Raw genomic sequence first — 14,318 nt, forward strand, 5'->3', positions numbered from 1 at the left:
TTGGAAACCCTCTGGGTAATCTTGGACAAATCATACCTTCTCAGCCTCAGGGGCAGTCAATGGCAAACCTCCTCTGAACAAATCTGACCAAGAAAACCACATGATGGGTTTACCTTGGGATCTCCATAAGTCAGAAACGACTTGAAGGTACACAACGACAACATTAACAAGAAATCCAGGGGTATACCAAAGTGTGCACATATCAAAAGTGTGTCCATCCATCTGCTTTGCACAGTTTCTGATGGCTGCACATTTTTGATAGAGGGAAGGAGAATAGATGTGAATACGCACAGGACAGTGAAAACAATTATACATTGATGTGAATGTGCGAATATCCGCAGCAATTTGCATAAAACACCTACAGTTAAGACTAGTTCTAGGACATTTTTAAAGGAGCTGGAAAAGTTGGAACATTTACATATGAAACCAGAATTTTACTTATCAGGGATGTTTGAAGATAAATTGGAAAAGAGATTTAGAAAAAAAATATATTTTTTTGATAGTGACAGCAAGACTTAGTTTTGCTCAAAAATAAAAAATTAAAGGCATCTCCAAGCAAGAAGAGTGGTTGTTTAAACTAAACAATGCAACAGATGGATAAGCTAACTCATTTATTAAAACATAGTCCACTGGAACAACTGAATAAAGACTGGTCTATAGTAACTAAGTTTTTGGAAGAAAAATGGTGAAATAGAGCAATATTGAATGTACAAAGTGATTAAACACCTAAAGGTCAAAACTATAAATGGATGAATCTTGTGTGAATAGTCTGTCGATTTAAGTTGTAAGAGAAGACTTATGGATGATGAGAAATGAAAGAAAATAGATGGAGTTCAATAAGATTATTTACTGTTAAAGAATGTCATATGGAGTATGAAAAATAGATGTGTGTTGGCAGGGAGGAGGAAAGCATGCGAGATGAAGTAAGTCACAGAATGTATGTGTAGGTGTTTGAAGGTATGAATAGTGTTAAGAAGGTATGAGTAAGAGTGAAAGCAAGGGACAGAATGAGAAGGTGCAGGAAGATTGGAATGAATGCAGGGGAAACTACAAAAGAAAAGAAATAAGAGAAGGAAGTATGTATGGACAAGAAAGAAACAAAGAAAGAAAGGGAGAAAGAAAAAAGAGTAGAAGGATACATAGTTGGGGAATGGGATGAGAAAAAGATTAGTAATATTTGATATGTAATGTCACTGGTATGTAAGTTAGTTGAGCATGTATCTATGTTAAATTTATTTATTATTTTTATTTATTTCATTTGTATGCCACTTCTCTCTCAGAAGAGACCTAAAATGTATATATATTAAACATATTTATACACAACATGTATATATGTTAAAGTATATGTTTTATGCGTATGTTTATGTTAAATTTATTATTTCTATTTATTTATTTCATTTGTATGCCACCTTTCTCCCAGAAGGGACCTAACATGTACATATGTTAAACATGTTTATACATAACATGTATATATGTTAGTATATCATAGAATCAGAGTTGGAAGAGACCGCAATGTCCATCCAGTCCAACCCCATTCTGCCATGCAGGAACTCTCAATCAAAGCATCCCCGACAAATGGCCATCCAGCCTCTGCTTAAAGACCTCCAAGGAAGGAGACTCCACTACACATATGTATGTATATATGTTAAATTTATTTATTATTTTTATTTATTTATTTCATTTCTATGGCGCCTTTCTCCTAGAAGGGACCCAACATATACATATGTTAAAAATGTTTATACAGTCAGCCCTTCTTATACATGGATTTTTTATACACAGATTCAAGCAGCCAGTTTGAAAATGTTTTTAAAAAAGTATAAATTTCAAATATCAAACCTTGATTTTCCATTTTTTTCTAAGGGACACCATTTTGCTATGTCATTATATTTAATGGGATTTGAGCATACACAGATTTTGTTATCCACGGGAATCTTGGAACCAAAGCCCAGCGTATAACAAGGGTCCATTGTATATAACATGTATATATGTTAAAGTATATTTTTATGTGTATGTCTATATGTTAAAGTGTATGTTATGTTTGTTATAATTTTATATGTTTAATTTAAAAATTCAAAAAAGAAAAAGTGGGATTAAAAAGTTTAATCAGGACTTTCCCTGCCAAGCCAAAGGGTATGAATTCAAAACTCAAGGACATATATCATTTGCCTAAAATGTTTTGGCTTGGCCAGGAACAGTCAGGTTTTGAGGAAGAAGTTCCAGAAAAATGGAGAAGAAGATGCCAGGAGTATGAGGGTATTCCCTGCTACAAGAAAGCATGAGAGTTGCAAAGTTAGATAACTCTGGAAGGAAACCATGTGCATTTGTGGAGGATGCTTGGGAAAAAACACTTTTTTGGAGTTCAGCTGCATCTGCACTGCAGAAATAATCCAGTTTGACACCATTTTAACTGCCATCGCTCAATACTATGGAATTCTGGGCTTTGCGATCTGTTGTGGCACCAGCGCTCTCTGACAGGGAAAGCTGAATGTCTTACAAAACTACAATTCCCAGAATTCCATAGTCATGGTAGTTAAGGTGGTCTCAAACTAGATTATTTCTGCAGTGTGAATGTAACCGTAGGCGACTTATCCCTGGGAGGCAGGCTAGTCCACTCTCAAACAGCTCTTACTGGGAGAAAGTGCTTCCTAATATTGAAATGGAATGCCTTCTAGTTTCTTGAAATGCAGAAAGTAAGGCCCGTTACAGACCGCCCAAAAGGGGCGGTCTCAGGCCGCTGCCAGTTGCAGCGTGGAGGAGCCGCAGCAGCCAAACCACGCGACTTCTCCGCGCTGCAAAAAAGGAGCGCGAAAATCGTGCTCCTTCCGGCAACCCGGAAGAGACGTCGCAAGTGCCAAAGCGCGCACTCGCGACGTCTCTTCCGGGTTGGGACATGTGGACACAGAGCGTTTGCTACATCAAGATGGCGGCGCCCATCTGTATAGGGCACCGCTATCTTGACGTATCGGTTACGCGCGAGGGGCAAGGCGCGTCCGGAAGTGCCGCCCCTCACGCGTAATCGCAGCACAAGGACGGCACCTCTTAGGCCCATCTGTAACGCGCCCAAGCTAGCTCCATCTTCTACAAGGCGTCTTTTCGGAAAATTAAGGATAGCTGTCACGTCACCTCTCAGCCTTCTCTTCTCCAAGCTGTTGCTGTTGTGTGCCTTCAAGTCGTTTCCAACTTATGGTGACACTTGGTTTTCTTGGTACGGGGTTTTCTTGTCAAGTTTCTTCAGAGGGGGTTTGCCACTGCCATCCTCTGAGGCTGAGAGAGAGTGACTTGCCCAAGATCACTGAGTGGGTTTACATGGCTGAGCCAGGATTTGAACCCTGGTCTCCAGAGTCATAGTCCCAATTATGAAACCCTACACCATGTAGGCTTTATCATGTCACCTCTAAGTCTTCCTTTCTCCAAGCTAAACAGACCCAGTTCTCTCACCTGTAGGACTTCATTTCCAGACTTTCTACCATCTTGGTCACCATTCTCTGGACATGTACCAGGTCCCAACTTGTCCATATCCTTCTTAAGGTGTTGTACTCAGAACTCTGCAGCTAATGTATCCAGTTGAGGATTTTATAGAATCATAGAGTTAGAAGAGATCTCAGTCCAACCCCATTCTGCAATGCAGGAATACACCATCAAAGCATCTCCAACAGATGGCTGTCCAGCCTTTGTTTAAAGACCTCCAAAGAAGGAGACTCCACCACTCTCCAAGGCAGCATCTTCCACTGGTGAACAGCTCTTATCAGGAAGCTCTTCCTAAAGTTGAGGTGGAATCTCTTTTCCTGTAGCTTCCATCCATGCAGTGTCCTATTCTCTACAACAGCAGAAAACAAGCTTCCTCCATTCTCCATATGACATCCCTTCAGATGTTTACACAGGACTATCATATCGCCTCTTAATCTTCTCTTTTTCAGGCTAAATATGCCCAGCTCCCTAAGATTTGGATAAATGTGGTCCAAAAATACCCCTACCACTTTCCCATGTTTGGAGGCTATCAGCTGTTACTAGTAACAAAGGGCTTGAACAGACAGGCCAAAATAAAGCTGCTTTGGGTTACTTTGGAGCTGTGCTGTTTAAATGCTGCATGTGTCCTAAGAAGCTGGAAGCCGCACCAAAGCCACACTCAAGTCCTAAGTACTGGAGTGCGCAGCCTTGGCACAGCTTCTGGCCTCTTAAGATCCGTGAGTCATTTAAACAGCATACCTGCAAAGTGACCCGAAGCAGCTTTATTTTGGCCTGTCTGTTCAGGCCTAAAGTCTCTTGCTAAGACCCTACCTACATCAGGGATATGTAGTGTAAATCTCTGTTTGTGGAGTTATGCCTTGTGCTATGCAACCCTATGAAAGCGAGCATGGTTTGAGTGTTGGACTATGACTTTGGAGACCAGGTTTCAAACTCTGGCTCAGCCGTGGAAACCCACTGGATGACCTTGGCCAATTCACACTCTCTCAGCCTCAGAAACTTGCCCAGAAAACCCTGGCATAGGGTCACCGTAAGTCAGAAACTACTCGAAGGCACACAACAACAACCTTAGGGTCACCGTGAGTTAGGCCTGTTACAGACTGCCAAAATAAAGCTGCTTTGGGTTTCTTTGGAGGTATGCTGTTTAAATGATGCATGAATCCTAAGAATCTGGAAGCTGCACCAAAGCTGCACTCCAGTGCTTAGGAATGGAGTGTGGCTTTGGTGCGACCTCCGGACTCTTAGGACCCAGGCATCATTTAAATAGCATACCTCCAAAGAGACCCGAAGCAGCTTTATTTTGGCAGTCTGTAACAGGCCTTAGACACTACTCGAAGGTACACAACAACAAAAACAAATGCAACATTTGTGTTGAATGGCAGTTACACATGCAGATCCATGCACAATGTGCATCCATAAGCAATAGCTCTACAATCACAACTTTGCCTCCTCAACCTTGAACCTTGAATGTGGAGTTCTGCACCAGACCAAAATTTCCCAACTGCTTCCATAAGGGAACTCTGTTGCTGCTGTTGTGTACCTTCTAAGTTGTTTCCAACTTATGGCGACCCTAAGGTGAACCTGTCATGGGGTTTTCATGGCAAGATTTGTTCAGAGGAGGTCTGCCATTTCCTTCCCCTGAGGCTGAGAGAGTGTGACTCACTCAAGGTCACCCAGTGGGTTTCATGGTCAAGCTGGGAATCGAACCTTGGTCTCCAGAGTTATAGTCCAACACTCAAAACCACTACACCATACTGGCTGTCACACTTTTAAGCATACATTAATATGATTACGTTTTGATCTTCCTTTAACAGCCCTACAAAATCTACTAGACCTCTCCATAATATATTCTAAAAACCTCTTGAAACTATAAATCCCAGGATCCCATAGGATGCAGCCATGGCAGTTAATGTTCTAGGCCCATCTGAAGAGAACATCACACCTGGAATAACACCTGGAACGACAGAAGGTATCCACACCATGCAGGCCCAAAGCAAACAAGGCTGGCCCAAGCCATTTTGCTCTCCTGAGCAACACAACTTGAGTGCTGAGCACAGCCTTGCACAACCTGAGTGCTGAGCAACCCCACATTCTCTGCAGCATTGCAAGGGGATCCTGGGAAGTGACACTGAAACATGTTTGCATCAGTACTCCTTACATATACACCTTGGATATGCCTCAGCCCTGTTGCTTCAGCACAGTGGTGCAAGAGTAACTTTTGGCCTGAAGGCCCTCATTGTGACTTTCCCTCACCAAAGAGAAACCAAAACTGCAGATGGCCGTGTTGATCAATCTAATGGGTTTTGCCCACTCAAGACAAAACCCACCCCGATATACTTGGGATTATAGTCAAGAGAACTCAATGCACCATGGCTAGGAAAATCCATTTCCCTTCCAGTTACTGTAGCCAATAGCAAGTAGCAACAGCAAGTACATTTCTATACCGTTCAGCAGTGCACTTAAGCACCCCCTAAGTGGTTTACAAAGTGTAAGCCAATTCCTCCCAACAATCTGGGTACTCATTTTAGCGACCTTGGAAGGATGCAAGCCTGAGTCAAGCTTGAGCCTTTTCGCTGGTATTGAACTTGCAACTTTATGGTTTGTGAGTGAGTGGCTGCAGTACAGGCATTTAGCCACTGCACCACCAATACAGCTAGAAGATGGGGGAGTCCAACATAGTGGATGACATCAGTCCCTGCACATCAGAAGATCTCTGGGCTATGACACTGCAAGCCCTGGTTCCACTACAGCTTTACTTGCGTAATGGGACTGACCTGGATCACAGTATCTGAAGAGAGGCGCTTCCATTCCAAGTCTTCTATTCCTCACTCTGCCCAATCCAAGGGCACCTCCTCAAGTTGTGTATCCCTTCTCTTCCCCCTCCATATCAGAGGGAATCAGAGGCTCTCAACCTTGTCTTGACCCGACCCCAACCTTGACCTGACTGTCCTCGTCCTGCATTACAACCTCTACAGTCAAGGCATCAAAGCCTTTGGACAGCTCCCAAAATCTCCCACCTGACCTCCAAGTGACCATCTTGGGCATGTCCAGCAGCTGCTTCATCTCTTCCCTTTCTGTCGCACCCCACCCATTCCCTTCCACCTCACTTTCCCCAAACATGTCTGTTTTAGGCCATACATCAGAGTATCTGGACTGCCCCCAAAGTCTCCCACTTAACCTCCAAGCGATCAGCTTGGGCATGTCAAACACTCGCTTCACCCCTTCCCTTCCACCATATAACAACCCTTGCCAGACATCAGAGCCTTTCGGCATCCCCCAAAGCTTTCCACTTGATCTCCAAGTGGACTGCTTGGCCATGACAAACACCTACTTCAGTCACACTTTCTTAAAACATGTCTCTTAAAGGCCAGACAGGCCCAAAGTCTTCCATGTGACCTCCAAGTGACCAGCTTGGGCATGACAAGCACCTGCTTAACTCCTTCCCTTCCACCTCATTTCTCCCAAACATCTATGTCCCTTTTAAGCCAGACATCAGAACCTTTGGGCAGCCCCCAAAGTCTTCCACCTGACCTCCAAGTGACTTGGGCATGTCAAGCAGCCACTTCACTCCTTCCCTTCCATGGAACCCCACCCCTTCCCTTCCACCTTACTTTCCCCAAACATGTCCCTTGCAGGCCAGAAATCAGAGCCTTTGGACAGGCCTCAAAGTGACCACCTTGGGCATGTCAAGCACCTGCTTCCTCCCTTCCCTTCCACCTCACTTTCTCCAAACATGTCCCTTGCAGGCCATCAAAGCCTTTGGACAGTCTCCAAAGTCTGACCACCAAGTGACTTACTTGCACATGTGAAGTACCCGCTTCACCTCTTCCCTTCCACCTCACTTTCCCTAAACATTTATCAAACCATTTATCAAACCATTTCCTGTATTGCTATGTACTGTATATGCATTATCCTACTTGAGAGTATGTATTTTCCCTGGAAAATGATTAACCATCCATTATGAAGCCAAGCCCTCCCTCCAGTCCATCTGCCTTGGTCCAAGCCTTGGAGGTAGGGAAGAACTGCTGGACCTCTTACCCTTTCCCGTCACCACTCCCTTCTCCTTCTGTGTCATGTCTTTTTAGATTGTAAGCCTGAGGGCAGGGATCCGTCTAACTAAAAAGATTGCATGTACAGCGCTGTGTAAATTTACAGCACTTCATAAATAAAGGTTAATAATAATAATAATAATAATAATAATAATAATAATAATAATAATCATGTTCCTTTTAGACCAGACATCAGAGCCTTTGGTGCACCTACTTCACCCCTTCTCTTCCACCTCATTTCCCCCAAAACACCTATGTCCCTTTTAGGCCAGGCATCAGAATCTTTGGGCAGCCCCCAAAGTCTCCCACCTGACCTCCAAATGACCAGCTTGGACATGTCAAGCACCCACTTCGCCCCTTCCTTTCCATGGCACCCTACTCCATCCTTTCCACCTTACTTTCTCAAAACATATCCTTTGCAGGCCAGACATCAGAGCCTTTGGACAGGTCTCAGTCTTTGCTCTCAAGATCAAGTGACTGGCTTGGACTTGTCAAATACCTGCTTCATCCCTTCCCTTCCGCCTCACTTTCTCCAACCATATATGTCCCTTTTAGGGCAGGCATCAGAGCTTTTGGACAGGCCTCAAAGTGACCACCTTGGGCAATGCAAGCACCCACTTCACCCCTTCTCTTCCATGGCACCCTACCCCTTCCCTTCCGCCTTACTTTCCTCAAACATGTCCCTTGCAAGCCAGACATCAGTGCCTTTGGATAGGCCTCAAAATCTTGGCTGCCAAGGCCAAGTGACTGGCTTGGGGATGTCAAGTGAGGGCTTCCCCCCCCTTCCCTTCTGCCTCACTTTCCCAAAACGACTCCCTTGCAGGCCAGCCTCCTCATCTGAGGGTTAGGAAAGGGCATGGGGGTCCCTACCTGTTGCTGCAAGGGCTGATGCCCCTTACTTGGCAAGTCTGGGGGGGGGGGAGACCTCGCCTGCTTTCCAAGGGAGGCAGCCTAACCCTCCTTCGACCCAAAGAAGCCCTTCCTGCCTCCTTTCCCATTTCCCCTTCGCTTTCCTCTGCCTTCATTTGGGGCTTTCCTTTTCCTTCATTTCTATTATTATTATTATTATTATTATTATTATTATTATTATTATTAGAGACACCATTTTTAATTGTTCACCCCAGCTATGAAAAAATAAATTATCAAACCCATTGTGAAAGAAATAATAATAATAATAATAATAATAATAATAATAATAATAATAATAGTAGTAGTATTGCGGGGGGGTAGGGGTTGTTCCTTTGAAATGTTCAAGTCCTCCCTTTGGCAAAGGGAGAAGAAGAAGGGAGGCAGGCAGGCATTGCAAAAGGAGAGCACCACCAGCAGAGCCCCAGAAAGGCTCTCTTGGCAAGGCATTGCCAGTCCTCCCCCCTCAGACCCCGGAGGTCATGGTGGCAGTTTCTTTTCCCTTTCCCCCTCCTTGGTGCATGAAAATCAAAGACTTGGGGAGAGAAAAGGAGGGCAGAAGAAAGGAAAGAGAGAGAGAGAGAGAGGTGGAAGGGAGCCCTCCTTGGCACCCCCCCCCCCCCCCCAAAAAAGAAGAAGGAGCCCCGCCAAAAAGCGAAGGGCACAAAGGCAAAAAAAGGGAAATGCCCAAGGAATCCTGAAAGCCAAGGAAAGCGAAGCCCAGGGAAAGCAATGAAGCAAAATGGCGACTTTTTTTCTTTTAATGCAGAAGGAGGAGAGAGAGGGAGAGAGAAGGAGGAAGAGAGGGAAGGAAGGAAGGAAGGAAGGAGAGGGAGGGAAGGAAGAAGACTCTCCGCATTGTTATTTTGTTTCCCTTTTTCCCTGCCTTAAAGCCCCCTTCTTTCTGAGAGGGGCAGGGATGGAGGCCAAAGCCCCAAGGCTCCTTGGAAAGGCAGGGAGGGAGGGGGCCGGCAGGCCAGGGCCAAGGGCCCAAGGGCCCGGGAGGGAAGGAGGGAGAGCCAGGCCCAGGGGGCCCTTCTGCTTACCTCTCCTCAGCGGCTGCCCTCGCCTGGCCCCGACGGGGCCCAAAGCCCACTGCCTCCGCTGCCCGACTCAACACCCGGCCACAGACAGACAGACCGACAGACCCAGGAGGAAGAGGAAGAGGAGGAAGAAGAGAGGCTCATGCGCGGAGAGAGAGAGGGAGACCCCCCCGGCCTCCTCCTCCTCCTCCTCTTCTTCCTTCTCTCTCTCTCTCTCTCTCTCTCCCCCAGCAGCCAGCGCCACTCCTTGCCGCCTCAGTCTTCCTCCTCCTCCTCCTTTCTTTTCCTTTCCCTCTTTTTCTTGCTTTCCCTTCGACACTGGGGCAACTCTCGCGGTATTCTTTTCCTTCCTTCCATCCTTCCTTCCTCCTCATTTTTCCTTCCCTTCAGTTGTTTTCTTCTTTTTTTCTTTCTTTCCTTCCTTTCCATTTCCCCCTTCATCTCCATTTTCCTTCCTTTCCATTTCTTCCTTCCATTCCATTTTCCTTTCCCTTCCATTGTTTCCTTCCTTTCCCTCTTCCCCCTTCCTTTCCATTTTCCTTCTTTCCTTCCATTTTGTCCTTCCTTTCCATTTCCTTCCTTCCTTTCCATTTATCCTTCCTTCTTTCCTTCCCATTTTTCTTCCTTCTTTCCTTTCCATGTATGCTTCTTTCCTTTCGTTTCCATTTTTCCTTCCTTCTTTCCTTCCCATGTTTCTTTTCTTCCCTTACATTTTTCCTTTCTTTCCATTGTTTTCTTATTTCCTCCCATCTTTCCATTTATCCTTCTTTCCTTCCTTTCTTCCCATTTATCTTTCCTTCCCTTCCATTTTCCTTTCCTTTCCTGTTTTCTCCTTCCTTACCATTTATCCTTCCTTTCTTTCAATTTTTCTTTCCCTCCTTCCTTTTCATTTTTCCTTCTATTCCATTTTTCCTTCCTTCCTTCCTGGGTGACCAGATGCCCTCACCGCCAAGGAGGACAAAGCACTGGAAAATGGAGGACCTTCAGGGGGAAAATGGAAGATGTGCCCAAAGAAAAGCTGAAAACAGTCCTAGAAATATAAAATGTAGGCTTCTTCATCCTGCTCCAAAGGGAGGACGATTTGGAATTCCTCCTGGACAGAAGGCTGAAAGTAGAGGACATGTCCTGGAAAAGGAGGATCTCTGGTCCCTTCCTTCCTTCCTTCCTTCCTTCCTTCCTTCTCCAAGGAGAGAAAAGGGACAGGGAGTGAGGTTGCCAGATCTCTGGGCCTTTCCAATCTCCAAGGGTCATCATCTTCTTGCTGGGAGAGGAATGAGTTTGTCACACGGGAGGAATTTCTCCTAATTTCGAATGAAAAGAAAGTGAGGCCAGAACGCATTCACATGAATTTGCTAGTTCAGCGAATTTACGTGAATTCGAATTGCATTCGAACTGACTTCCCATTGCCCAAAAATAGCTTGCCATTGCCCGAAATTGCATGTGATCACCTCTCATGCAAGAACGTGAAACCCCAGGATTGCGTTCGGACTGACTTCCCATTGCCCGAAATTGCGTGTGGTAGTCTATCACACAATAACGTGAAACCCCATGATTGTGTTCGGATTGCCATTGGATGATACTTCCCTTGTCTGATAACGTCCTGTGAAGCCTGGTAAAGAGGATGCAGAGTAGCAAAGACCAAGTCGCAGGGAGGAAGAACCTGCTCTGGGATATAATTTTTTTTAAATGTATTTCCATTTTTACATTTTAAAACATTCCCTTGCAATATCCCAAGGCTTGAGGTAGAGTCCAACACAGATTAAAACACATAAAACTATTTAAATACATAAAATTAAAACACATAGACATAGGATGGCTCTTGTGGCCTCTTCCAAGTCTATGATTCTTCTAGGACACATTACAATCATGCAAACATAAAATTAAAATATATATATCAATTTAAAATGCATAGTTAAAAGTAGATTAGGTAGGCCTACTGGAAGAAATGGGTCTTTAATGCTGTTCTAAATTCAGACAGCATGTTTCGCTGTCAAATCTCTTCTGGCAAGTCATTCCACATTCTAGGGGAGGCTAAGAAAATGTCCTCTGAGTAACAATTGCTAGTCCAGTCCTGGCCAGTTGAAGTCAATATCCGCCGGAGGACCTGCATGTATGGAGTGGATTGTATGAGAGGAGGTGATCCTATAGGTAACCTGGACATGAAGGGCTTTAATGCTAATAACCAACACTTTGTATCTTGCCCAGAAACTAAATGACAGACAGTGGTAGTGATTTCAATATTGGTGTGATATGCTCACTCCTAGATAGCCAGTGTGATATAATGATTTGCACATTCAACTATGATTCTGGAGCAGTGGCATCACCAGGGGGGTGCAGTCCAAAATGGCCTGGTGGAAAATTCCTTCCTAAATTTAAGGATGCCAAGTGCGCATGGAAGAAGTCTCCACCCATATGTAGTTGGGGGTCACTTATGGCAGACCTGGGGCCTCTTAACATTTTGTTCACCCTTGACTTAAGGTGCATCTACACTGCAGAAATAATCCAGTTTGATACCACTTTAACTGCCATGGCTCAATACTGTGGGACCCTGGGATTCGTAGCATTGTGATTTATTTTGCCTTTTCTGTTAGAGAGCTCTGGTGCCCCACCAGACTCCAAATCCCAGAACACCACAGCATTGAGCCATGGCAGTTAAAGTGGTGGCAAACTGGATTATTTCTGGAGTGCAGATCTCTGACTGTTTACAAGTGACCAAAGGAAGGGAGGGAGGAAGAGGATTTAAATAATTTGGAAAATAGGGAAATTACTCTCTCTTGCTCTCTCTCTCTCTATGAAATATTACATTTAATTTTACTATAAAACTAGCCTTGAAAACCCTGTGAAATCATAGTAAGAAGCATCCAGCCTATCAGGGGAGGTTAAAAATGGGAACAATCAAAACAGTCCTCTTAAAAAGAAATCAACTGGAAATATAATCTCCTGCCTCTGTTTCACATCACTATTTTTCTCATGTTCCTGAAATATGATTCTGATTTATGGTGACCCAATGCTAGGATTTTCAAGGCAAGATTGATTTGGAGGCAGGTTGCTTTGCTGTGAAGCTAGGAGAGTGTGACTTGCTCAAGGTCACCCAGTGGACTGAATAAGGATTTGAACACTGGTCTTCTGCAGAAATAACCCAGTTTGTCACCACTTTTATTGACTTGGCTCAGTGCTATGGAGTTCTGGGAATTGTTGTTTTGTGAGACATTTAGCCTATTCTATTAGAGAGCTTTGGTGCCACAACAAACTACAGTTACCCGAAATCTATAACATCACACCCTGACAAAGTGGTGCCGAATTGGATTATTCCTGCAATGCAGATGCAAAAAGCCTAATCTAACACCCCACTACACCCCACTAGCCCTCGCTGCGAATACAGTCCACCATTTATGACTGGTCGTCTGAAGAAGATAGGCTAGCTGGCCATTTTCTTCTTGCACTTTTCAGTCTCATCTAGAATTCTTCCCAGAGGTTCCAAATGTTACCGTTTCGGACTACAATTCCCAGAATCCCCCAGGAAGTATCCGTGCTGTCTGGGTGCTGGCTCTGGATATTTTAATTCAGAGAAGTGACCTTCCCTGTTGGGTGCCTTCAAAATTGTTTCTGACTTATAGTGACCCTAAGGTGAACTTATCATGGAGTTTTCTTGGCAAGATTTGTTCAGAGGGGGTTTGCCTCACTGAGGCTGAGAGAATGTGACTTGCCCAAGGTCACTCAGTGGGTTTCCATGGCCAAGCTAGGATTCAAACTCTGCTGTCCAGAGTCATGGTCCAATGCTCAAACCACTATACCACGCTGGTTTCCCAGTAGCATGCAGGGAAAGGAAATTTAAAGCCTCCACATTTATGTTGGCAGTGCCACACTTGGCAATGGGGAATGGTGGTATCAGGCTAGGGAATGCGAATGCTTGGCTGGATTTCATTTTCACCTGTTTGCATGATATGCACATATTCACAGCCTAGCTTTGCATTTAAAGCAGGGGTGGGCAACTGTGGCCTTTCAGAGGATCTGCAGCTTCACCATTGGCATCTTAGAAAGAATGGGAGTTGCAATATCAGGGTGACCAGATGTCTTAATTGCAAAGGAGGACAAGGTACCACATGACCAAAGAAAAGTTAAAAACATGGATATAAATATAAATTCATGCTTCTTAGTCATTGTAACGACCTATGGGGTTTTCTAATCCCACCGCTGCCACCAAATTATGTCACGATTCCCCATCACCTCATAATCCTTCCTTTCCTTTGACCTCAATACCCCTTTGGATTTTGAAGGCCAGTAGAGTGGATGAATGTTGAAACACAGGCTAAGTGGATAGTTAAACAAGAATAAAAGTTTATTTTTAAAACAGAATAGGTAAAGGTAACTTTTATGTGAGGTTGTTACTATGTCTTCTTTTGTTACAAATATACAGGTCTAGTTTTAACTCTATAATAATAACTATGCCACAAAGGCTATACTATCACTCATGAAATTATGTAACCCAAACCCCTCTTCCTGAGCCTGGCTACACTGAGTCTCTCCTCTCTAGACTCTCCATAACTAAGACTGTCCCTCTCTGGACAAAACAGTTCCTTAAGTAACTATTCCCTCAGGAACTATCGGAACCCAGTCCTCTTTTGGACTCTACGGTTCCCTCCACTCCCTAATCCTAACTATCTCCCCCACTGAACGCCAGCTTCATCCCCCAGGATTCCAAACCCTAACTGACTCCACCCAACTGCCAAGCGGAATCTTCAAACTCCTCAGACAGCACCTGATTGGCTTAGGATCTCTGGCTTCTGATTGGCTGGTTTGTAAGTCATGCTCAAAATGGAAGACATTGTGGAATTCCTCCTGGACAGAAGGTTGA

At 44.4% G+C, this 14,318-nt stretch overlaps 1 protein-coding gene across 4 annotated transcripts in view; it reads right to left on the reverse strand.

The window, feature by feature from the left end:
• The window catches only part of ZNF512B (zinc finger protein 512B), a 103,747-nt gene extending 94,134 nt beyond the window's left edge, over positions 1-9,613 (reverse strand). For all 4 annotated transcript variants that reach the window (XM_042465691.1, XM_042465690.1, XM_042465689.1 and 1 more), the window contains exon 1: positions 9,467-9,613. The gene's annotated coding sequence lies outside the window, so the exon portion shown is untranslated. The remainder of the gene's footprint in view (positions 1-9,466) is intronic.
• Positions 9,614-14,318: the final 4,705 nt, after the last annotated feature.

This window comes from Sceloporus undulatus, chromosome 4, assembly GCF_019175285.1.
Source record: "Sceloporus undulatus isolate JIND9_A2432 ecotype Alabama chromosome 4, SceUnd_v1.1, whole genome shotgun sequence".
Taxonomy (NCBI): Eukaryota; Metazoa; Chordata; class Lepidosauria; order Squamata; family Phrynosomatidae; genus Sceloporus; species Sceloporus undulatus.